This window comes from Oryctolagus cuniculus, chromosome 14 (assembly GCF_051225735.1).
Source record: "Oryctolagus cuniculus isolate XC-2025 breed Fujian yellow rabbit chromosome 14, ASM5122573v1, whole genome shotgun sequence".
Lineage (NCBI taxonomy): Eukaryota > Metazoa > Chordata > Mammalia > Lagomorpha > Leporidae > Oryctolagus > Oryctolagus cuniculus.
This window is the reverse complement of record NC_142880.1, coordinates 73,263,639-73,290,466: the sequence shown is the minus strand read 5'-3', so window position 1 is coordinate 73,290,466 and position 26,828 is coordinate 73,263,639. Positions and strand designations below refer to the sequence as shown.

The 26,828-nt window shown below is 39.1% G+C and overlaps 1 long non-coding RNA gene across 2 annotated transcripts in view; it reads left to right on the top strand.

The window, feature by feature from the left end:
• Nucleotides 1–26,828, top strand: part of LOC127492741 (uncharacterized) — a 296,618-nt gene that overhangs the window by 102,479 nt on the left and 167,311 nt on the right. The gene's annotated exons all lie outside the window — the stretch shown is intronic.

Here is a 26,828-nt window from a genome sequence, read left to right as displayed (position 1 = left end):
GGTCAAGAAATATTAGCTGTCTGAGATAGTATCCTCTCAGCTTCTAAGAAAATACAATTGTGAGGCCTCTTAGGACTTGCTTTAGAAGAAGATTTACATTCATTTGCTTTTGACCAAGCCTTGGGAAGTATTCAGACTTCTACAAACACAAACATGGAGCTGAAAATAACATAAGAGGGAGAATCCTCATGAGGTCTCTGAAACTTCCTGCCCTGGTCAGGCCACAAATAACATGAAAGAGTCATGCCTTTGGTATTTGAGCACTTCCATGTTCAGTGGTTAAGACAACTGGAAGTGCAGAGGTGTGAGAAAAATGCACAGCTTTCATAATGAGCATGAACTATATGTATGACTTAAGATTTAAACTCTGAGCTTTGCCACTGACACTCCAATGTTGGATTTCCTCTCTAGAGTTTGTCTAGTTCTGTGATGTTAATATATGGAAATCCAAAAAGTTTAACTGGAACTAGTAATGCATGTACACAGAGGCTTATGTAACTTCCAAAATATATAGCTGACCTGACAACTTTTGTAAGGATGCTAACAAGCGGTGTTGATGGAGCAAAAGGATGTTATTGGCAGTTATCTCAAGAAATACTCAGCTGGATGCATCTACACATACCTAACAAACCAACACCAAATCCTGTGCTATTGCAGCTTAAAAAAATAGGCAATAATTTTTCAGACTTATTCACTGTTGTGTCAAACACAGGAGTCTAAGTGACTGATTTCTGACTGTGATGATCTTTTAATATTGGTCCCAGTTCCTGAGACTGGAAAAGAGTAACAGGCCTTTGTGTATTAGTGAGTATTGTGCCTGGAATTGAATTCTCACAGGAGTCTATAACTAGAAGTTGAAGTGATTCCATTGATATCATCCTAGTGATCAGAAAATGACCACTGAATTAATGCAAAATGTGTTGTATGTGTGTGTGTGTGAGTTTAACTTATATTTCTGAAGTTGTATGAAAGGTCTAGATACCTTTGAAAGGTAACTGAAACGGTCAATCTGTTTCACATTAGGCTCCCATTTTTTCTCTTACTGAACCTTCTCTACTGTTACTATCTGAAGGTCCTACTAAGGTGACCTGTTGTAATTCTGCCATGATATCTGCAGACAAAGCCTTTCGCCATGAATATTAAGAACAGTTGACTCTACGAAGGCTTTTTGTGGAAGGCAATGCTATGAGTTTGGTGTTTTGAATCAGAACTTGAATCAATAGAAATTTATGACCTACTGATCCTCAGATGGCACAAGTCATCTTATGAGGTGGGAGCTGTTCTGAGAACCCTTTTTGATTCCAGCATTAAATATTCGCATGTTTTCTTAGTTTACTTTTGTGGATTTTTAGATTTAATATCTAATATTTTTACAAAAGAAAATCAGCCAAAGTATTCTTCAGAGTAACCACTGGACTATTTGCCTATGTATGCTATAACTGATGTTATGTGGGAAAGAGATTGCTTCTTCCTTTTGTTCTTATCAGAAAGGAGTTAATTTTCAATCTCTGGACAGAAGCAAATACCCCTTCAGCAAAGAAAAGCAGGAAGAACTCTTGGCAGATGGAATGTATCTCCCTCAGTTCTGCTATGCTTTTGTTCCTCTCATTTTAGTGAAGGAAGCAGTTTATCTGCTGCTAGCTTACCTCAGAATAGATCCCAGAAGTTTCTAGTTGTTCTCCATCACTAATTTCACTCAGCACCTTCCTATCACTTAAACTATAATCTGGTTCTGCATTTATCATTATTGACCCTGCTTTTCCAGAGCTAAGCTGTCCTGCATGATGTACATATGTGAATGCCTTGAACTACAGTTGCTGAGGTCTTTCTAAATAGAGTATTAACCTATAATTACACGAGATCAAACAGTTTAGGTGAAAACAGGCCTGCTAAGATTGAAATTATCATTGATGCATTCTTTTGATGATCGGTAGTTTTTAAAAAAATAACCTGAACCCCAGTCCATTCCAAATGTCAAATGATAATTGTGGCAGAATACAAGCACCTGAATTCTGGACACAAAAGGAGAACAGTATTATAGATAGCATTAAAAATGGCCATTCAGTGCTTTAGCTGTCGACCCTGTAACATATAATCACAGTGGATGCTCAAGTTATGAAGCAATTGCAACTTACCTGAAAAATGTAGCTTTTTGACACCCATCAAGATGAAGGAATAACAAGGAAAAAATGAGAATATAAATTATGCTTACTTTTAAGAGTACATTTTTGTATGTGATTAAACTCACATATTTAGAAGTACTTGTTTTCTTTTTTAAATTCCCACTTCCTTGATATCTGTTCCTGGATTTTCTTGGAAAATACAACATATGGTAATGCTTTTAGAAGTTTGGCCACCTTAGCCCCTTACTTCACTGTCTTCCTCGGGCAGGTGGAGGAATACTCTCATACTCTGCTCGTGCTCCCTCACACTTGAGGGACTTGCTCGGACACTAGGCAACAGTGTGATATACAGTCTCTCCTACTTTAGTTATTCGCCATATTAATCAGCTTCGGTAGCATAAATTCCTATTATGGTGTAGTCAAGGATGGGATACAATGAAAATTTTAGTATCAAACGAATGACTTCTATTTGAACCACTTCTTCAAAGTTATAAGGAGGCACTGCTAAAACACACATCTCACTTGGGATGAATAGCTACTGACATCTTAAGCCATGATGTAGAGGCTTTGGATGGCTTTCTGATTGCTATCATGGTATCACAAAGAACAAAAAAGAGGAACTAGAGACATCTGAATAAAATTCATTCATTTTGTCAAGAGATGGGGAGAATGAAGGAAAGGAAAATGTCACAATATGGAGTGAGGTTCTTTGTGGTTGTCTAAGAGAGATCTGGGGACCCTAGACATTGGGAGGATAAGTCCAAGGAGTTGCGGGGAAGGAGTGAAACACCTAAGACAGCTTTTTTTTAACCAGGAAGCTTTTTGTTGAGCTGTCAGAGCCTAGAAACAAGTAACTCTCGGGGCCAGTGCTGTGGCTTAGTGGGTAAAGCTGCCGCAGGCAGTGCCGGCACCCCATGTGCCGCTGGTTCAGGTCCTGGCTGCCCCACTTCCGATCCAGCTCTCTACTGTGGCCTGGGAAAGCAGTGTAAGATGGCCCAAATCTTTGGGCCCCTGCACCCGCATGGGAAGACCTGGAGGAAGCTCCTGGCTCCTGGCTTTGGATCGGTGCAGCTGTTGTGGCCAACGGGGGGTGAGCTGGCACACGGAAGACCTCTCTCTGTGTAATTCTGACTTTCAAATTAATAAATAAAAATCTTTAGAAAAAAACTGTCTCTGTGCAAGTAGTCAATCCTAGCTATGTTAGAAGCAGAAGTCTGTTTATTACTGTAATAATTAACAACAAAAGTATCTTACGTGGTCTATTAAAATTTGTGATAGTCTCAAAGTGGTCTAAAGTGAAACTAAGCATGATTCTGGAAGGTAATATTATACTCCTATTTAGAGAAAAATGAAGAATAAAGTTTAACTATCTGTTCAAGTTTTTATAAATAAAGATAAATGGGGCTTCTTATTTTAAAATGTTCTTATATATCAAATTTTATTTAAAATCTAAAAAATATTTGGGAAGCACACATATGAGACAAAAATAGAGAGAGAGAGAAAGAGAGAGAGAGGTGGGGGACAGAGAGGGAGAGATTCACTGTCAAGAGCTTAATCTGGGGCTGGCACTGTGGCATAGTGGGTAAGGCTGCCGCCTGCAGTGCTGGCATCCCATATGGGCACTGGTTCAAGTACCAGCTGTCCCACTTCCAATGTAGCTCTCTGCTATGGCCTGGGAAAGCAGAAGATGGCCCAAGTCCTTGGGCCCCTGCACCGATGTGGGAAGACCCAGAAGAAGCTCCTGGTTCCTGGCTTCGGATCGGCACAGCTCCAGCCATTGTGACCAACTGGGGAGTGAACCAGCAGATGGAAGACCTCTCTCTCTCTCTCTATCTATCTCTCTGCCTCTCCTGTGTAACTCTTTCAAATAAAAATAATAAATAAATCTTTAAAAAAAAAAAAAAACAAAAAGAGCTTTATTATCTGGTTCACTCCCCAAATGCTTGCAATAGCTACAGCTGGGCTGGGCCCAGAACTGGAAGCCAAGAACACTATCCAGGTTTCTCATGTGGGTGGCAGGAAACCAAATATTGAGTCATTATTACTGCTTTATAGGGTATTCATTAGCTGGAAGCTGGAGTCACAAGCTGAAGCCAGGATCAAACTTGGGTACTCCAATGTGGGATATGGACATCTTAATTAACTAAATGCCTGCTCATTATTTATTAAATTGTAGATGATAAATGAAGCAAATATAAAATAAGGAAAAAGAATCAGTATGGAGAGAAAAAATCACTATTAATATGTTAGTTGCTTCCATCATTTTTTAAAAAGATTTATTTATTTCAAAGGCAGAGTTACAGAGAGAGAGAGAGACAGAGAGAGAGGGAGAAGTCTTCCATCTGCTGGTCCACTCCGCAGATGGCCACAGCAACCCAGGTGGGCCAGGATCAAACCAAGATCCAGGAGCTTCTTCTGGGTCTCCCATGTGGATGCAGGGGCCCAAGGACTTGGGGTATCTTCTCTTGCCTTCCCAGAAACAACAGCATGGACCTGGATCAGAAGTAGAGCAGCCTGGACGTGAACAGGCACCCATATGGGATGCTGGCATCACACATGGTGGCTTAACCTTACTCTGTGCCACAACACCAGCCCCTCCTTCATGTTCATTAAAAATATTTTTAGGGGTTGGCACTGTGGTAAAGCGGGTACAGCTACCGGCTGAAGTGCTGGCACCCCATATGGGCGCTGGTTTGAGACCCAGCTGCTCCTCTTCCAATCCAGCTCTCTGCTATGGCCTGGGAAAGCAGTGGAAGATGGCCCAAGTGCTTGGGCCCCTGCACCCGCATAGGAAGACACAGAAGAAGCTCCTAGCTCCTGGCTTCGGATCAGCGCAACTCCAGCCATTGCGACCAACGGGGGAGTGAGCCAGTGGATGGAAGACCTCTCTCTCTCTCTACCTCTCCTTCTCTCTTTGTGTAACTCTGACTTTTAAGTAGATAAATAAATCTTTAATAAAATTTTTAAAAAGGAAGTTAAATATATATTCTGTTTATATATTGATTTTACATAATAATCTATTGTTATAACTTCTTCTTTTGCTTTGTAAGTACAAAGTCTGCATACATAGTTTCTTTTTTTTAAGATTTTATTTATTTATTTATTTTATTACACAGAGGCGCAGGCAGAGAGAGAGAGAGAAGGAGAGAGAGGAGGAGAGAGAAGAGAGAGAAGGAGAGAGAGAGAGAGAGAGAAAGTCTTCCATTGGTTGGTTCATTCCCTAAATGGCCACAATGGCCAGAGCTGGGCTGATCTGAAGCCAGGAGCTAGGAGCTTCTTCTGGGTCTCCCACGCAGATGCAAGGGCCCAAGGACCTAAGTCATCTTCTACTGCTTTCCCAGGCCATAGCAGAGAGCTGGATCAGGAGTGGAGTAGCTGGGACATGAACAGACAGGCACCTATATGGGATGCCAGCACTGCAGGCTTTACCCACTAAGCTGCAGCACTGGTCCCCATAGTTTCTTGTTTTAAATCTCTTCCTTGAAACCCTGTCGGTGAAGGAAGGATCCCACCCTAGAGTTATGGGGATGGCTGAACACATGAAACCCAACCTGGACAGACGAGATTGGCAGCAGTTGGTTAACTGCATAATCTCGTGGCCTGAGAGACGACATGGCACCAGGCAGGACACAGGAGAGCTGCACCCAAGAAGAGGCTAAACAACCAGAAATAGCTAGGGATGGGCTTTGTACTGTCAGGAAAGCAGAGTGCCTCCTGGTTCCTGCAGGAGGTCATGATTCACTTGCCTGAGTGATTCTGTGACTGGCAGGGAACTGAATACCGTCCAGGCTAAGCAAGAACTGCTCCCATGCCCCTTGATGAAGACAGATGTTGGCTATGGGATCCTATCCATGGGCACAGTGGGACAGAGAACCAGTGGTTAGGTTAGGACATTTGGGGCCTTACTGATATTACTGGGTGTCAAAGTAGCATGTAGTATTGCCTTAATTTCAGATCTTACACCACATTTTATGATAATGTATTGTTATTTTTTGTGTGTGTGCGTGTATGTTTACAAAGAGATTTATTTTAAGGAATTAGCTCATACAATTGGAGAGGTGCAAGTGGACTTGCACAGAGCCAGCCATCTGGCTGCAGACCCAGGAAGGAGCTGCAGGCCACACGGTGCAGGGCTCTCCTAACAGAATTCCTTCCTGCTCAGAGAGACCAGCCTTCAGCTGACTACACAAGGCCCACCCGCCTGCCTCATGGGGAAAAGCCACCTGAATCCAAGTCCACTAACTTACACGTCAATCGCATTCAGAACACACCTTCCCAGGCACACCCAAGGTGCTGGCTGACCAAACACCTGGACCCTGCAGCCCGGCCAAACTGACACACAGAATGAACCGTCACAGGTGATGTCGCGGACTCGTCCCTCACCTCCCTGTTGCTGCCCTGGGCCTCCTTCAATCCTCTCAGCACAGCAATGGGCCTGCTGTGCCAGAAGCCACACCTTGCTCAAGCTGTAGCTCTGCCAGAACCCTAGGGCGCCTCCTGCTGGGGGCTCCCGGCTCCACCAGGAGCCAAGCAGCCAAGCCCTCGGTCAGCTGGAAGAGGCAGCTAGCCATCTCTTCCTTACTTCTCTGACCTCCTCCATCAGCTCCCTTTCAAGCATTCTGCTCCAGCTGCGCGTGGTAGATTGACCCGAACGCAATGGGGAAATCACTTGATAAAGTAAATCGGTTTGCAGACTTTGTGGGTAACAGGGGCAAACACTAAATCCTGTCAGCCTGCAACCTGCTTGGAGTCAAACGCATCGTTTTGACAAAATTACCGATCTACGGGTCCGGCGGGAAGAGGCTGCTTCTCAGCTTTGCCGATCCTTGACTGAGTGAAAGGGCTGGGCCTGTCCGGCCTGCGCCTTCTGCACGGAGACACCCTGAGTGGGGCGGAGGGGAGTGATAGCCACAAGAGGGGCCTGTGGAGGCTTTCGGGGGGGCGGTGAACGTCGTCGGGAGCTGGAAGCAGAGGCAAGCCGACCCGCGGGTGGACACAGCCACAGCCCAGGGCCACCGCCGCCGTCCAAGCGGAGAGCCGACGCAAACTGCAGGCCTCCTGGGCGAGACGCAGGACCGGAGCACCGGGGAGCACCTGTCCCCTCTGTTCCACTTCTCCGGACACCCAAAACTTGCTTCGAAACGTCTGTCTTCTGACAGAAAACTCCGGGAGGTCAGCTTCCGATGGCTTCAGCTCTGGCTCCTGGACCCAGGCTGCACGGGCGGCGTTTCCCGCGCAGCCAGGCCCGGGCCCAGCCCAGGCCCACTTGGCCGCCCCTGCTGCCCGCGAGCCAGCGTCCTGCCTTCCCCACGCGCGACCCTCGGGGCCCCAGGCCAGGGCCGGGTTCGCACCGGCGGCCCTGCGCGGCGCCTCCTTCCACGCCTCCTGGCCCTGGGCCGGCCCAGCGGTTCCACATGGGTCCGGGACTGGCCGAAGGTGAAGCAGTCGTGGATCCTGTCGACAGCGAGCTTGCGCAGCACGCGGGACCGCATCGAGCAGCGGGAACTCCAGACAAGGTATTGTTTTTCAAATAAGTCGTATTTCTGCAAATGTTGATAATATAATGCTTCAATGCTTCTCTTTGTGCAAAAGATTTTATATTGTTGATATTAATTAATATTCACATATTTAATAATAGGGCATCAAAAATATTAAGTCAAAAGAAATGAATAGTTTGATACCTTGATACGTATTCCCAAATTGCTTTGAGTAGAAGAACGTCTGACTAAGTTTTTCCACTATAATATATTGCTTCTGCTAATCATGGGGACAACAAAAGAATCTTTAAAGAACTTATTTATGAAACTTATGTAACAATTTACTTGGTGGTCTTATTGGTATAATAGTGCCTTGGTCCGTCCACTGGGTTGAAGTTTGCAGAGTGAAAACTAAGACCAAATTCTATTCAACAGAAAAGCATTTTATTGAAGCCCTACTGTAATTCTTGGGAGAAACTAAACCGTTTCAGTTAATTCTCAACATAAATATATGTCAAATCTTTTTCAAAAAATAGATTCTTGCTTGTCTAGAACTTGCCTCTTGTTTAATTTTAATAAAAAACAGTTTTTATTTTAATGTGTGTCTCCTGAAATTCTAAAACAGAAAATTAACTATATTATAAAATTCCAAAATGTGCATAAATATACTATATATTTAATATATACTCAAATGTCAATGAATATGACACCTGAAAAATATAATTTGGGGTTTAATTTTGTCAATAGTAATAAGATTCTAAGCAACTTTGAACATTATTAGGCATGTGTCACTTAGTAGAAATGAAATAAAGATTGAAAAATGTAGCATAATTATAATGAAACACCATGAGGCTCAGCCTCTCTCTCCATCATGTGAAGACAGAGTGAGCAGTCAGCTAGAAGCCAGGAAGAGAGCCCTCACCAGAACCCATCATTCGGGCACCCAGCCTCGATTTCCTGACTGCAGAACTATGAGAAAATAATCTCTGTAGTCAGCCACCTAATTTATTTTATTATGGCAGCCCGAATGGATATGACAATGCATACAGATTAGAACTATAATAGGTTCTGAATTTAATTAGTTTTTTATCATCATGAATGACACGCAGAAGTCTTTTATAAACTTGATTTGTCCCATAAATGTCCCCTGGAGGCTTTGTGATAAAGTCTCACTTAGTAAAGATCCACTTTATAGAAATTTGCTTATGTGCTGGCATATCACTAGCAAAGTTATAGCTATATGACAGTGATGATTGTAGAATATATCTGGAAATAAACTTACCCAAATTCATTTAAGTTTGCCTTCTTTAAACACAGCTGAATGGTCTCGTAACAAGTTTATATAATCCTATTCTCACTTTCATAGCTTAGTCACAGCTTCCTGAATATGTGAAACTACAGATTTCTCAGCTAAAAACTTCTGTCTAACACATTGGTTCATGATAAAATCAGATATATGCAAGAGTACAGAAGCTCGGGACAGGCAGACACAGTGCTGCACCTTCACTCCTTGCTCTTTTGGAATGCACACTTCATATGTTTCTTGAACAGAATCTCAAGAAGTTCCATGACTTCCTATTTTGTGGCCAAAGAATGATTTTCAGAATGGACCTCTTTTTTGAGGAGTCAAGCCTGCAGGCCTGACATTGTATATGTTGTGTTATTAAGGAATTCTGCATTATTGGATGAGGTGTTTAGCAAGTTTAGCCTTAGTTTCTTTACTTAAAAATAAATATTTAACAAGATCAGTTATTTTCAAACAACTCACCATAAGGATGGAGAGGATAGGGTTGCTTAGAGTGTGAGACTCTGTGGTTTCCCACCCATCTTTTAATCCTGGACATTCTCTTTTTATCTTCTAAGTTTTGTTTAGGAGTCAGAACTTTTTTTTTTTTGTATTTATTTAAGTTCTTCAATAACTTGATTCGCTGACCTCATTCTATAATTATCTATTAAGATCACAGTTTAACTGATAAGCTGCTAACCTCATAAAAATCTATTTTGACTGAAATATCATCCATATTTAAGAAGTTACTATACATTTTTTTGATAATTATATTGCTTGTCTGTCTCTGGGCTTGATAATAGTATTTGGGACAAAATAATAAAATAAAGTAGGTGGCATTTTCCTAGGTTTACCCATGTTGATGTTATGGTTTCCTAACTGAATTTTTTCTTTGACACCTTGCAATTTTCTGCTCAGAAATATTTGTTGATTCTTTCTGCTGCCCACAATTTTGGTGCCAAATAGATATTGAGAATATATTTAGCTTTTGATATGTTAGGAACAGTGAATTTTATAAGACATCTGAACTGAAATTTGGATATATTAATTAATCTGTGGATCTTAGAGATTGTATTTTATTACCATTATCCAAAAATTCCCTAGCATTATCCAAAAAAAAAAAAAATGTGCATTAGTAAAGATTTAAAAATCTTCAAGAACCTAAAGAACACTGACAGAATTATTGCCTGTTTGAAAGTTTCTCAGCCATGCATAAACAATAAGGCATAAACTTGACATTAGTCTGCTTTTGAGCCATATACTTGCTTCAATCCTCCAAAGAAAGAGAGACAAAAAAAAAAAAAAAAAAACACAGGGAAAAATTCAGACCATCTTGAACTTGTGAAGAGATAGAGTGGATAAGACAAAAAATGATTCTTTAAAAATAATGACATCCAAGGTAACCTCTTGTAGACTATTTATGATAAAGAGAGTTGAAGATGGTATCTTAACAACCTATAATGGAAATCTAATTTTGCAACAACTATGATGGATAAGAGACACAGAGATAAGCAGTCAGAGGAAGGTTTCAAATTACATTTAAAGGTTGATGAAATAGGAAAAGATGTCAAATTGGAAATAAGAATGTCAAAGAAAGGAAGCTTTCTTTGAAATTGTGATTAGGAGCTCATAGCTATCTACATATCAGTCATTCAGAGCACCTCACAAATCCATCTCTGGCATCTCTAGTGAATGGGTGGGTTGGTCAAAAGAGGAAGCAACATGATTAAATCCGACTTCCCACAGAAGACTCTGCTATGTGCATTGAAAGGAGGCCATGTGTTATAGAGATTTTCCAGGCCTCATTACAGTAGAACTGTGGAAAAAATGAGAAAGGAGAAGCAGCAGATTTGTTGTACAAAATGGGCCAGAGTTGTGGTATTCAGAAACATGTAAGAGAGATGCAGTGGGACATCATTTATGGCTTATTCTATAACTGATAAAAGGAAAAGTTAAGCATTCAGAATGGGGGCTACAAAGTGCTCATGGATTTAAAAGGGAGTTGGTAGAGTTTAGGTAAAAAGGATGATGCTAAACAGCACTGAGAAGAGAGATTAAGGAAGATAAGACAGAAAGGAAAACTGCAGATTTTCTTCTAGAACATTGTGACTCATGAAGCAGTCATAAATTTGGGTCGCCTAATATGTTCTGTCTGGTTATCTTTATTGAGTTTATTTTATTACAGCTTTTCTTCTGGTTATTATATGTACCTCAGCAAATGAGGGCTGGGAAACATTCCGCATGAAATATTCATTGGGTTTGTAGCATTCATCTGAAAAGTAAAAGCTGAAGTTAAAAGCTGGAATAAAAAGTTTTACTGTCCATTTTATGTATTTGAGAACATTGTGAGAGGATAAAGAGGGGTTCAATGTAAGTTGGAAAAACAGACAGGAAGAAACTACATAGCAAAAGCCCTTTGAAAATCAAGTTTTGGGTGCTGGCTTTTTGGTGTAGCCTGTTAAGCTGCCACTTGCAAAGCCCACATCCCATGACAGCCCAGCTCTGTTTCAAGTCCTGGCTGGTCTGCTTCTGATCCAGCTTCCAGCTAAGGCACTTGGGCAGGCAGAGGAATATGGCTGAAGTCCTTGGGTCCCTGCCACCCATGTGAGAGACCCAGAAGGAGCTCCTGGCTTCTGGCTTTGGCCTGGCCCTACCCGGGCTCTTGCTGCCATTCAGGGAGTGAACCAGTGAATGGAAGCACACACATATTCTCTCTCTTTGTCTCCACCCTACCCCCTTCAGACTCTCTGTCTTTCTAATAAATAAATCTTAAAGAAAACATCGAAGTCTGAGGATATGAGAAATAAAGGAAAAAGATGAAAGAATCAAGAACAGGATGAAGCAGTCTCAGGTGGGAAATTGCTGATAAAGGAAACGGAGCATTTCAAAGACGTTAGTCTGAGTAGGGGGGAATAACTCTTCCGCTTCACCACGCAGTGTGGCAATTAGAAGAACCCAGCAAAGGAGACTTCCAGAAGGGTTGGGATTCCTTCTGAAGAGCAGGAAGTTGCCGGGGGATAGAAGCTGTTCCTCAAGCCTCTGTCACAGGCATTCCTCTGCGTCAGGGGTTTATGTGGGTTACTTAGTTTAGTTCCCACCAACAGACTTCATTATCCCTATTTTGCCATTCAGACAACCAAAATTCAGAGTTAAGTAACTTGTCCAAAGTCACAATATACAGCAGAAGAACTGAGACAGGAGCCGGATGTGTCTATTTGGATGTGTCTATTTTTAGAGCCTGGGACTTTTCACAACACTCGGATGCTTCCCTTCTAACTTCCCATCAAATCTCCTAGAGTTCAACATGTCTACTAATTAGCAGTGACTGCCCTCACCCCACACCACGCCCTGGGCTGGCAACTTTTTGTTTTAAGGCAAAGAAATGATTCAGATAAAGACATTGCAAATAGAATAACCCTGACAAGCTTGGAGAGGAACCAGAGAGTGGGAGCTTTCTCTCTCTCTCTCTCTCTCTCTCTCTCTCACACACACACACACACACACACACACTGTGTTTCATTGCCTTTAAAAAACAAAACAGACTATTTCTCTGAAAGTTGAGTCTAATAATAAGGCCCATTCATTCCAGCCTTGAAATAAATAGCTTTCATCTTTTTATTCTCTTGTTAGAGAATTAACTTGAATAGCAGAATATGAAATATGTGCAGCTCTTATTCTCTATATTCAGTGCAACTTAATGCCTCTCAGTTGTCAGTATTTCCAGGCATGTTTTATGCTTCCTTCTCATTCAGTAAAGCTCAGCATAGCTATGCATCAGAACAACTGTGAATCAAGGGATATTTGGGTTCTGTTGTCTCTTGCAAGTGTCCCCCTTTTGTGTAGAACCCTGATACCAAAAACACTAAGGGATTCTCCAGGACTGTTCTCTGCTTCCCTTGGGAAAGCTCTGCACCTCAATTAAATTAAATTCATTTTTTGACTAAAATGTTCTTGGAATTTTTTTAAGCATTATATTTCAGAATAGCTTTAAATTTACAAATAAAAATTGTCAGGTAGTAATAATACAAGAGTTTTTATATGTCCCTCACCCTTTTCCCTCTTTTAGCACTGCATATCAATATCTTTGCACAATTAGTAAACAATATCATGCTTTTACTAATTTTTTAATCCAAAAATCTTTGTCCCTGTTATCCCTCCTAGCCTCTAGTAATGGTGTTCAGATTTTTTTTTAAATTTAAGCTCCCATATACAAGGAAGAACATGCAGTATTTATCTTTCTGTGTCTGACTTATTTCATTCAGCATGATGTCTTCCAGTTCTACCCATTTTGCTGAACAATAATTGTACAAAATCATGGAGCTCAGAGTAATATTTATATATATATATATATACATACATACATATATATTGTATAATAATCAATTCAGGGTAATTAACCTATCCCAAATCTTAAACATTTACCATTTATTCTTTTAGGGAAACTGAACTCTGGTAGCCAGGTATACAGCACACTATTGTGGTTAAGAGCATGGGCCTTGAATTAAGACATCTTGAGTTCTAACTCAAGCTCTGCTGGTTACTGTATTTGTAACCATGGGTAACTGATTATCCTCTAGGTACTTCAATTTCCCTATCTACAGGGCATCTTCAAAAGGTTCATGGAAAATGCAGCTTGTCTTTTAATTCTGCATTTCTATGGACTTTTTGAAGCTTCCTCATCTATCATAACATGAAGGGGCATCATATCTGCTTCACAGGGATGTGGTAAGACTCAAAAGAATGTGTGTTTATGAATTACTTAGAGCTATAGCTGGCACATGGTAAGCACCAGATAACTTTCACTAAATTACAGGGAGAATGTTTTATTAAATAGATTCTAATATTGCCTATAAGCTTCTGTCAGTTCTTTAGAAGAGAAAGGTTTTTAATAGATGTAGTATCTCATATCTGGGGCTGGCACTGTGGTATAATAGTTTAAGCCTCTGCCTGCAGCAACAGCATCCCACTTGGGCACCAGTTCAAGTCCTGGCTATTCCACTTCCAATCCAGGTCCCTGCTAATGGCCTGGGAAAGCAGAGAAGATGGCCCAAGTGCTTCGGTCACTGTACCCACATAGGAGACCCAGAAGAATCTCCTGGCTTCTGGCTTCAGTTCGGCCCAGCTCCTGCCATTGCAGCCATTTGGGGAGTGAACCAACCGATGGAAGACCTCTCTCTCACTGTCTCCCTTTCTCTCTAACTCTTCCTCTCAAATAAATGAGTACTTAATATCTGGTAGAATTTACTGTAATATGCTCCAAGAGATTTTCAGCTGATGAGATGATGTCCTGGTGTTGCTCAGAATAAGTGTGGTATATAAAGTGGAGATAGGTTTGGTTCTATCATTTGTTCTTCAACTTGTGTATTGTACATTGGAACAATACTATTGAACACAATATATAGCCAACATCCATGTGAACATAATACATAGTTGTCACGATACCAGTAGTAACACAAAATACCAGACCTATCCATCCTCTGGTCACTAATTTCCTTTGTTGACTTCTGGCTTCCATACAGAAACAAGGCAACAAGAGCTGTAGATGCAATTTGCAGAGAGAAGTTGATGGATTGTGCAGTGGTTTTGAAAAATTCTAGGTCCCATTCCCACTTCCTTGCAAGAGGATAAGTTTTAGAGTTAAACGTTTTAAATCAAAGGCAGTCAAATTCTAACTTGCCAATACCTGCAAAGTGTATCCAGAATGGAATCGGTAATTCAGGAAAGTGACCAGGTTAGATTTTACAATGGCTGATTTGATAAGGCAAAGAGGATGTTGGAATCAGTTTGATAAAGATAATATAATGGAGTAAGAATCACTTATATGAAATAGTTGTAAGTGATATTAAACTTTAAAGGTTACACAATAATCCTTGATCTAAACAGAAAGTTAACTGTCTTTGGGATTATTTGCTAGAAATCAGACTGAAACTCCTTGTAATGTTAATGTCCTACTTTGGTTTGTTTCTCAAGGAGATAATAAATCAAACAACAGAATCTGAAGGTTGAGAAAGGTTTATTTTGGGTTTCCAGCTGTGATTTTTCTGGGTTTCAAAATGATTGCCTTGATATTTATTTTTTCTCCTGGGAAAGAAGGGAAAAAACCCTCTCCTACATTCCCACTGTCTAAGATATTAGCTGTTACAATTCCTACTGGCTGACCTTCTGAAAGAGGACATTGCATTTGACTAGCTCAGCTTTTCTTCCCCCTTTCTCACTATAGATGTTACTGTACAACACAGACTGAATATTGGATTAGCTTTTCAGAAGCATTGTAACATGACCTGCACAAAGAGAGAAGTAACTATGCTCTTTCCTTCCAAACTCAAATTGGCACTGATAAAATTCCCATGCATTATATTACAATTGCAGTTTGTGACTTTCCGGAAAATGCCTCATCTAGCTTTGGCTTAAAAAAATCAACTACTTTTACCAAAAAAGTAGAAGTAGCTTAACATTTCATTTTTCATGCAGTTAGTCTATTGGCTAGCTTACAAGAACCAAATAATTCAAAGAGAATGAACTATCACAGTTTTTATTTATGGGTGATAGACTCATGATTGGAAGAAACTACAGCATGATTAATGGTTTATGGATGAAAACCAAAGGTCCTCACAGAGGAATAAATGGACAACTTCTGTACACCTGTAACTGATTTAAATCTCCAATTGTCTTCCTATGTTTGTTTGCAGACCTCAGAGAGGATTCAACCGAATCCTTCTTCATCTGTAAAATAAGCTCTGATACAAGGGACACACAATATCAATACCCTGGGTTGTCCTTGTCTGTATTCTCTAAATTCAGGTCACAGAGGGGTTTTGTAGATTTGAGATGTCTTGAAATAAATATGCTGACTGAAATACTAACATGGAATTAGTAAACCTCAAAAAGAAAAAAATAAATCTACAAAATGTGCAGAATCCTGGAGTAGTAAGCCACTTGGAAATATTTATTCAAGGGCAGGTGTTGTCGTGCAGCATGGTTAAGATGCTGCTTAACGTGCCTGCATCCCCTATCACAGTACTGGTTTGAGTCCTGGCTACTGCACTTCCAATTCAGCTCCCAGATAATGTGCCTGGAAAACAGCAGATGATAGCTTAAGTACTTGAGTCCCTGCCACCCACATGGAAGACCCCAGTAGATTTCCCAGCTCCTGTCTTGGCCTGCCCAGTCCAGGTGGTTGCAGACATTTGGAGAGCAAACTAGAGGATGGAAGATATTCTCTCTCTCTCTCTCTCTCTCTCTGCTTTTCATATAAATAAAATTTTAAACAGGAAATATTTTTTCAATGCTTAACAAACATAAGCTACATATAACTGGTGTGGAAACTGCAAATTCCTAGCAAGTGGACAGCATTTAACTTAGAGACCCTACCCCCAAGATGGTAGCTGACTTCAACATTTAATCATCGATCAGTGGAAATCACAGAGTAAAGGTATCCTAAGCAGAAGGATGTGTGTGCTCCAAATTGAAAGAGTTAATTCACCTACACAGAGGATGGGAACTTAGAAAATTTTTCTAGCCTATAGAGGAGGACAGAAGCTGTTTAGGCATTTGTAAAGGTATTTGTAAAAATACTACATTGGGGAGGGCCCCAAATTCTGAATTTTCTGGCTTGCTTTTCTGAATACTTACTTTCATAAAAAGCTAACAAGACTAAGATGTGTTTAGAATGTCTGAATTTTAGTAGAAGTTCTGGAAGACATTCAAACAGAGATACCTCAAGACTTTCCTCTGTAGTTTATTTTTTGAGCTCAGCATGGATGGGCTTGTTACTAGTCTTGGGCCGTGGCACCAAGGCTGGTTCTTCAGATGTTTAACAGCTCCCCACCTTTATTTTTGTCTGAATTCCCTGGAGCCTTCCAGTGATTTCTCTTATCCAGTATTGTCCAGGAAGCTCCAGTTAATCTGTACAAGGACATTTATGCAAAATCTTTGTGAGGATGTTTGTAGTAGGCCACCCAGGGCCTAGGGAAACTGCCCCTACCTCTTCCTGGAGATAGCTAAAGAGATTTATAGGTCTGGACACTCAGCTTATAAATAGGCAACTCCCTTTGGGAAATCCCTGGAGATAAGCCAGGAATGTATTTGTAAGCCAATATGGAAGCACTTAGTGATGGCCTTACATTGCCTTAAAAACAGTAAAAGTTTTTAGGAAGAATCCCTGTTAGCATTGTAGTGCTAAGCTCCCAGGATACCTAACGGGATTCTGGGGCTGTCTGCAGGAGTGGTCACTTCCACAAACATAGCAGTTCATTTCTTGAAAGTGAATGATAGACCTCAGGTCGTGGTGGTGGTAATTCTGCTAAAGTTGAAAAAATTGAAATTTTATAGACAGTTCTATAAAGAGTGCTCCCTTCCCCTGGAATGGTCAACTTTTGGTTGCTGTAGTGATGGGGGGAAAGCTGGCACTTTGAAGAGAGACACAAATTCTTTGCTTCTTCTTACATTGAAATTTGAGTTCTGTTATCTCCTTGAATCTGGATGAGTTTTATAAGTGCTTCACAGATGAGATGTGCCAGCTTCTGAGTCCAGGAATTATTAGATTAGTGATTTTCCTTTCCTATCTCTTGGAACACTCACTTAGGGACTTAGGGATCCTTGAATTCCTGTAAAAGAGTGAGAGAGAGAGAGAGAGAGAGAGAGGAAGGGAGAGAAGGAGGGGAAGGGGAGACAGAGAGGGAAAGAGAGGGAGATATCATATGAATTTTAGTGGGGCACAATTCATTTCATAGTAAACTGGCAATAGATGTCCAGGATATTAGAACTGCTATGCATAGGAGCTACTGATTGTTTGGAACATGTTGAAAGAACTACCCAGTCATGCATAGGTTACAGGTGTGTGGACATGTTAATTTCTTCAACTGTTTAAACAGCTGGGTGGGGCTTGTAATGGACAGAACCTGTCACTGAAGCCTCAAGTGACCTCAAAGTGCTTAAAACTGGGAAGCACAGATCTCATGGTCTAGCAGCGGTGTGGTTTCTGTAAATGTTCCATGTGTATCTGATAACAATGCATATTTTCTATGCAAATCAAGAGTATGTTGCTTAAATTCTTTATTATTTTTAAAAAGTATCCTAAGTTTATCACAAAGGTATATTAAAATCTCTTTCATTTTGTTGTTGAACCACCTCTTTTAGTTTTTCTTTTGATAAAGGCCCACCAAATCATAAAGTCAATCTATGTATATTTGAAAGTGTCTGGATTTTACTTTTAAAAGTACAGACTATTATTTTCATTTTATAAATGAGGAATTTGAGGCACAGATTGAATAAATAAATTCCTCAGACTGGGAAACTTTTAAAAGCTACAAAAGGGGAATGCCAAAGGCAATGGCATAATGTAACTTGAGAGGAAAATAATTCCTTCTCTAAAATTCTATTCTTAGCTGATATTCACTGAGCCAAAATATGTTGCTCAATTATCTTGCTTCCTTTTATAATGACTCTCTTCTTTTTGTAAGCTTAAAGATTTTTATTTGGTATTCTGCAGGAATATTTAAATGGGTCTGAGTATGCATTTTTTTAATCCTGCTGGTGATATGGTGTGTCTCTTCAAGCTGAGATTTATGTTTTTCACAGTTCTCTGAACAACGAGGGCTTTTGTTCTGTCATTTCTAGTTCCTAGACCATCACACTCTATCCTTGTTTCTACATTTATCTTTGTCAATTTGTATGAATTCTAGGAGATATTCTCAGATTAGTCTTTTATTTGTGGTTCTTCTTATGCTCAGCTCTGTTATTTTGGTAAATATTTCACTGATTTTTTGGTAAATATGTGTAGGAAATTGTTGAATCACAGATGTGAATTGCTCAAACCCTGACCTTCCCAGGAAAGGCCCGTCTTCAGAACTTGCCCTTGGACAGCTCCTGGGAGATGAACTCTGGGTTCACGTAATATTCCACTTGATTAGAGTTCTTTTGTGTATCTGACACGTAGGTCACTCACTCAGTTTAAAATTAAAAATGCAGTTTACATTCAGCACCTGTTTTTTCTCTGTGGGGCTGGAGTTTGAGAAGTTGAGATCAGCCTCACAGATTCTGAGTAGCTGAAATCTGACCTATGACAGCATTACCATATTGTATGACAACTCGCAGTATATACCCTGCACACCAGACTTGTCGGAGATTCCTGACTACCAACACATTTTTGTTGGCATGATTCAGTGGCTTGATGTGATTCAATGGGATAGGACACCTAGAAGCATCTCTGTGGTTTTTCCTGGGCATCATCCTTTATGCTTTTCCCCTTGCTGATTCTAATCTGTATTCACTTGCAGTAATAAACTGTATCCATAAGTATAATAGGTTTTCTGAGCACCGTGATTCTTTCAAGTGAATCATCAAGCCCGAGAGTGATGTTGAAGACCCTGACGCACAAAATGTGTTTCCTTTACGTTCTTCTATTACTACCTCTGGATGCAAAATGTGTCTCTTATTGAATCTACTGATCGTCCCCCATGGTTGTCCTAGACACAGAGACTTAACAGCCGGCTACACCTTCAGCTCCAGCTGATTTCATAGGGACTGAACACAGGGCTGTGAAAGCATTTCTAAAGGGTGGATATAAATTTAATTCTTTTAAAGCTTCATGAGTTTTTCTGATTCTAGACTAATTTTTGTAATAAATTCCTGTTTTGTGTCATAGATTTTAAAATTTCATAGAGAATAGGCTTGGGGTCCTGATATATTTTGCTGAATTCTTTTCACTTTCTTATTGTCCTTGGTTTTAGCAGGCATTCTCACTACTTCTCCAGGCTAGTGGGTAGCATTTAAATTTTTTTCCAATTTTTGTCTCATAGGTCCAGTGACAGTTGGGAAAGCATATATAACTCTTTTCACCACCTTCTATGTTTAACCAGAGTGGTTTAATGTTTGTTTTACTTAAATAACTCTGGTTGTCCCCAGTTCAGCTGTCTTGGGCCATAAGAATACTTGTATCAGGAGTCCAGTATATTTTTTAAAGTCAATTTTTGTGGTTTGCTTTGCATTTTCTTATATTATCTAAGTGGTGCAGAGTTTTACTGTCAATTCCCATGCCCTCCTGTCCTCTTTTCTTATTTGTTTAGAGATAAATATTATACTCTCAAAGGTATGATTTTTCTGTATGTAGAATCATAAGAGCTAAAGTGATTGAAAAGATATTAACTCATTTTTTTTTGGTGGACTTACTCTGAATGTCATTTTGTCTTAGTTTCTTCTAATCTCAGGATCAAATCTTATTTTTTAAGAATTCTTTATTCATAGCTCAGTTGGGAATATAAAGAAAGCACTGTTTACTAGCTTCCAAGGAATTTGTATGCCTAATCCTTCAAGAATGTGAATAGTTAATTATAAATATGGTTGGAGATTAGAAATACAGAAATGATAGGGCTACTATAAAAAAGTAAAAGAATATTAGTTGAAGAAAATAATGTAGAAATTGATAAAATGCTCCATGAAATCTTTACACTAGTCACCACGGAGGATGACTGACCAGTGGGTGTGCAGAGAGCCAAAGGATTTCCCAGAAAAAGAATATAAAATATTCCTACAATTAAATAAGCAGGATTGATTAGGAAGTCAGAATGTCTGAACTTTGCAAAAGCTCAAGAAAATGGCACAGCTCCAGGTTTTTAGTTTAAGTGATCAATGAGATAAGCAAAATTTTAGATGTGAATCTAGTTCAAGAAGAAGAAAAGTCAGAATCAAAATAATGAATGTTTATTTTTTGCTAAGATTTAAAGGAGCATCACAACTACTCATATATAAATTTAGTATAGAGAACAGGTGTAATTTAGAGTAGTTTTCTTTAAACAAAACCCAGTCCTTACAGCCTTTTCAAGAGTCCTAGTAGTTGTTTTATCACCTCTTAGACATGTGAAAATAAAGAATCATTAATAAAATTTACCAGTAATTTTATTTTTCTACTTGAAGTAATAGATACCAGTTCCAAGTGTGTGTGTGTGTGTGTGTGTGTGTGTAAGCATATATTTTAAATTTTTTAGTCATTACATTTTTAAATTAATTTGAAAGAAAAGGAGAGGACTGGGAGAGAGAGAGAGAAAGAGAGAGAGAGAGAGAGAACAGAGAGAGCGAGAGAATGAAGAATGAATATTATCCATCTATGCCTCAAATGCCCACAACAATCCGTGCTGGGACAGGCTGAAACCAGGAAGCTGGATGGGCCTTCTTCGTAGGTAGCAGGACCCAGGTAGCTGAGCCAAACCTGCTGCCTCCAGGGAACACACCAACAGGGATAGGAATAGGAATAGTGAATCCAGAAGCACACACTCTGATTTGGGATGTGATCATCCCAATCAGTGTCTTAACTGCTGTGCCAAAGCCCACTTCAAAGAATATCTTTAAAAAACTGATATTTTGCATAGTTGGTAAAATGATATGCTTAGTTATTTTTCAATAAATCCAATAATTTTACAGACTAAATGTTTAATAGTGAATGAAGTATGAGAGTAATAGGACTGTTAGACACAAGGAAGTGATAACCTTGGGAAAGAGGTTAAAAAAATTGCCTTCTTTTATTGTCCTTAATCCTTCTCCAGTATTTTCCTCATGCTGACCAACATGCAGATTTTGTTCCTGTTTGGACTTTTCCATCTTATGAGATTTTCCTTTGGTATTTAGCCACTTGTCAAATTCCTTTATAGGCACTTACTAGCTCCTTATTTATTGATGCAACTTCAGACAAGTCTTGTTTTGTTCTTTGTGTCCCTCTCAATTTACACCATTTCAGACAATCTAGCCTAAATTTGTATTTTATACTCACTCACCTATTCAGATCCTGTAAGAAATTTCCTAATTTTGGTCATTTCTTTTACACTTAAAGCCTGTCTCACTTAACTCCCTCATAGAAATGTCTTCAGAATAAAAATTGAATTAAAAATATTGAAAGACAAATAGATTGCATTTATCTACAGTAAGATTACACAGAACTAAATGTTCTCTCTCTCTCTCTCTCTCACATACACACATACACACACGCGAATGAATGCATGTAAACATGGCTTGATTGATTGTATCAACATAAATTTTCTGGTTGGAAATTTTACATTTTGGAGGAGACTGGTTAAAGCTTTTATAGTAACTTGATTATTTTGCACAACAACATGTGAATCTACAATTGTTTAAAGACAAAAAGATAAAAGAAAACAAATGTGAAAATGCATTCGAGTATTTTGGGTTTCACTCAGTATTGTCTGCTGAGTTAGAGATGTCAGACAAGACCATGGAGAGGATTCGAATCATCTGGCACCTCCATCACTACCTCTTACCACTCCCACTAGTTTTCACAGAAAGTGAAATGTCATATGTAACTGAAACAATCTCTAAATACTAAATTATTCTCAATCATTCACTCTGTGAGTCAATAAAACTTCACCAAATACCTAGTATAAATCAGGTGCTGTTCATTGGTGTTACAAGAAATATGTTTTTTCTTGGCTTTGATGACTTTTGTTTTCCTTTATGAAAGGCATTTGTGGTATACTAAGATCTACTGGGTTTATAATTTCAATTTGCTAGTATTTGCAGGCTGCATCACTGATACTGTATAATGATTCATCTAAGGAGACTATGATCTATTCAAACAGAATTGTTGTTTTCAGGTAGAGACAGCTAAAGATTAAAAATAAGCATCGAAATCCACTAAGACTTCAGACTGAGAAACATGGTGAGATCACTTGTACTGAAGCCAGTATTGATAAACCAAGAAAAGTGCTACATTTCAATAAGCCTGTGATAAACAAAGTGACTTACCTCATCAAATGGACTGGAAGATCATTTGGCAAAACTGCTTCAGATAAACCACAATGCACAAGAAGTAGAATTCCACTAAACTCTTAAGAGATTATGAACTCTATTTCTAGCTTCAAATACACCACTTCATCCCTAGATATATCCAACTATATTTTAAACTTAAATTGGATTAAGGGAGATAACGACAACTCTGTTTTTACTTTAGCAGCATGCTCAGAGAATTAGTGTTAATCTAATTAGATAAACTTATTTACATTTCTATGCATACAGGAATATCTCTCTGAATGAGAAAGTATGCAAACTTATAGGAGCTACAAATTGTGAAAATTGTTCTCTGTTCTTCGGTTTTTGCAAGTTTCTTGCAGGATATGCTTTGCAGTTTTGGTCAGCCGCTGTTTTATAGAGCATTTTCCATGTGCTCAGGAAAACTGAACTGTAGAAGCACAATGGTCACATGACTAACTTTGTCAACCCAAAATGTAGGATTTTATGTATTCTAGCATGGGCAAGAAATGACATGAGATGGATTTTTCATGTGCCTCATTCATTACAATTTTCTCCTGGAGTTACTGTTGATGACTGTGCATATGGAGTTGAGAAACTTTCTCAACACTCATGTCCTTTGTCTTCCATTATGTTCTGGAGAGACTCTGTAGGATGCTGGTGGTGCTTTCTCTTGACTCAGAGAATCTGAATTCTTATACTCTGACTTACATGGCCATTGCTATTTGACTTGTGTAGGGCTCTTACCCCTCTGCTTCACTAATTTACTCCAACATAACAAACCTCCTTATTGCTCTACTGCTTTTGTTCTGTAGTCTAAAATATATGTTCAGTTAGAGTCGTTTGTTTTAAGAGCTTTTTTTGTTGCTTTTGCAATTCCATCGATTTCCTTTTTTCTTTGTCTCTCCAAAAAAACTCTCTCTACTGAATGACAAGACTGCATTGATCTTTTAATCTTCTAGAGGAAAACACATATAAATAATTGGGTCAATAGTAACAGAAATTCCCTGTTTTGAGTATTAGTGGTTTCTTCAATAAGAAACTCTTTTTGCTTTTGCTTGCCTGTTATTTCAAAATGTTGGGATTCTTTTCCAGTCTTCCTATTGTTAATTGAGCAGTATTGTCACTCTGAGGACTAAGCTTTTTCAACATGTGGATATGTGACATCCTCACATTTTGCTAGACTGCATCTTGGAAGGGGCTTTGGAAGACACAAATGGTGGGAAATAGTTTTGTTGTGCTTTTAAAAATCAGCACTCTTCAATTTGTGGTTATCCTATTCTATCACCAAATTCCTGATTGCATTTACCCGGGGCTTTGAAGAACCAGCTGCTGAAAGTGATAAATCAGCAGCTGAAAATGATGAATGAGAAACTCAGTGGAGCTCAAAGTGAAATATAGATGCTTTTCAACAAAGTGAGATTGCTAACTGGAGGTGACAAAGCGTGGTGGCTGCTGGTTAAATGGATGAATATATGTATTATAGTAGCAAGTATACTTGCTTTTCTGAATTCTTTTTGAAGTCCTCTTATTTCATGTAACATTCTACTTTTTTATGTTTAGGAGTACTACTAATAATAAATCAAAAGCAACATTTATTGAGTGACAATTATATGCCAAGCCCAGTAGTAGACTGGGGAGCATTAGCTATGAAATGCCTAGTCGATCTCCAAGTACCACTTATGGCAAATTATGATCTGCTTTCTATATTATTGCACTATCTTTACATCTAATGGGCACTCTGAATTTAAAAATCTATTTGTTATGTTTCTAGTGTGGCTTATACTTAAATAATTTTGAGCTTGTTGCTTTCCAATGCTACTTACACACCTGTCACTCATAGATCTTTCCACTCTGTTTTGATTTATTCAGGTTGCCAATTGTTTCCTCGTTGCAAGTCCATGTAATGGTCTGTTCATTTGTACATAAACATTTATATAATATGGAAAAGTTGAAGTAATTTAAATTTAGTCCACTTTTTTTCCCAATATGAATTTTGTATCACTATACTACTTCAATGCAACATTATTCATTGGCTTACTTTTTTGCCTTTTTATGGCTTCCAGGCATGTTTAATATCTGTGATTAACTGAATTTTTCAGGTTAACATCTGCATTTAATCACAAGTTATTACCCATTTCCTAGACTGGTCAGTGTAACATTTCAATCTCTCCTTCCTTCTTTCTCCACCCATGTAGTAAAAGATTCAAAGTCAGTTATACTTTCTCTCTTTCATAGCCATAGAGCTGCACTTAAGTAATATTTAACAGAGTTATATTTCTTTTGAAGTGGTCACAGGAAGCAAATGCTTAGTGTATATAAACAGAGAGAGAAAGAAAGTTGATGCACTGATTTGGAAGTCTTAGCTGATTTACAGAGCTCTTGTATCTACATAGAAACATTTCTCTCAGATAGAAATGAAAGGCTCTATTGGACTCTGAAACAGCCATACAGCTCCTGTGTAACAGCATGCATATTCAGAGAGCAGGCTTTTTCAAAGTTCCTATTGACTACTTGTTTCATTGGTATGGTCAACAAACTTCTTAGAGGTCTCTGTCTTAGCATAAAATCTCCGTGTCTCATTTTACAAAATCTTCAATTTTCAAAGTCATTTGATCATGTAGAATAAAACTTTAAGTATTAAACATACTCCATTTTTTCTTTTCTACCTGGCAGGATCATTCAAACCAACTCTTCCATTTTTCTCTGGGTTCTCCATAAATCTGTCATGAATGATTCAATTTAAGGAAGAAAAATAATATTAAAGCAGAACACCAAAATGAGTGATACAGTCTGGCCAGTGTACTTTTGGCAGATCTTGATTTGATTTCGGCCAAAATTTGCATTCATCTCAAAATTAGTATTTTTGTTCTAGAGGATGGGAAGTCAGCAATGCTGGGGATTTACTAATTAAGAACAATGGTTTGAGCAATATTCTCCATTCTTTTTTAAAATATGCAGGATATTAGACTGCGATTGACAATTATGAAGGGAATCTGCAAAGTTAGAGTTAATATTTTAATTAAGTAATCAGGGCTGACATCTTGTTCAAAATTTTATCACAAGTGTCAAATGCATTGATGTTTACAAGATATTCAGAATTTGCACAAACAAACGTGGATTGTGTATGAAGCTTGCTATAATGAACCATTAACTTCCTTTTCTAGGCTCCAATTTGCATAACTATGATTAATGAGGCATATCTGCATATCAGGCCCCTCCTACATGGAAATGCAACAGTAACAAAAGGTTCTGAATTAAATTCTTTACATCAGTAAGCTTTGTTTTTTTCATCCAAGCTTCCATGCTCCATGACCTAGATGTCCTTGACTGGTTCAATGAACTGTTGCCTGCTTTTCATGGTTCAGGTGTGAATGGTGTATGGAAAGAATGTCAAGGATTGCCATGGGCAGGGGTCAAAGGTGCCTAAGGAGCTATTGGAGTGCAAGTAGATTTTGAATTGAGGTTACAGAAGTCTGGAACTACAGGAAGGATGGGGAATTAGGGCCAGGTAAATTTACCCTGGTTTGGTGAAAGAAAGAATAGGAGACAGCCTCTTCATTACACTGATGAGATATTAGAGCAAAAAAATCCTTCTAATCTGTGTGTCCCAGTGGCAGGAGGCCATTTGTAAAACAAAAGTCAAGAATAGTTCTGACAATGACCATTTATTCACCTGAAAGCAGTTAAACCAGGTCATATGAGTTGACCCCAGGGCAAGATTTCTGTGTCCATTCAGAAATGCAATTAATTGTGTGCTTTTTGCTAATGAATTCCAATACAGCTCTAGAAATCCTGTCAACATAAGAATTTCAGGCAGCAACTGTAAATGAAGTCAGGCTTGGGTTTTAGAAAGAAAAATAAGCATTGCTTCAGTGATGATACAATTTAAGGGGTGATGAGAAATTCCTCTTGTTCCTCTGACATTTTTTTTCCTTGCTCTTCCCAATAAGCATCTCTTTGAAGAATCTCCTTACTGACATGTGATATTTTCTTTTCTTTTTTTTAAAAAAATTATTATTTGAAAGGCAGATTTACAGAGGCAGAGAGGGAGAGAGCTCCTCCATCTGCTGATTCACTCCCCAAATGGTTGCAGTGACCAGAACTGGGCCAATCTGAAGCCAGAGGCCAGGAGCTTCTTCTGGGTCTCCCACATGGGTGCAGGGACCCAAGCACTTGGGCCATTTT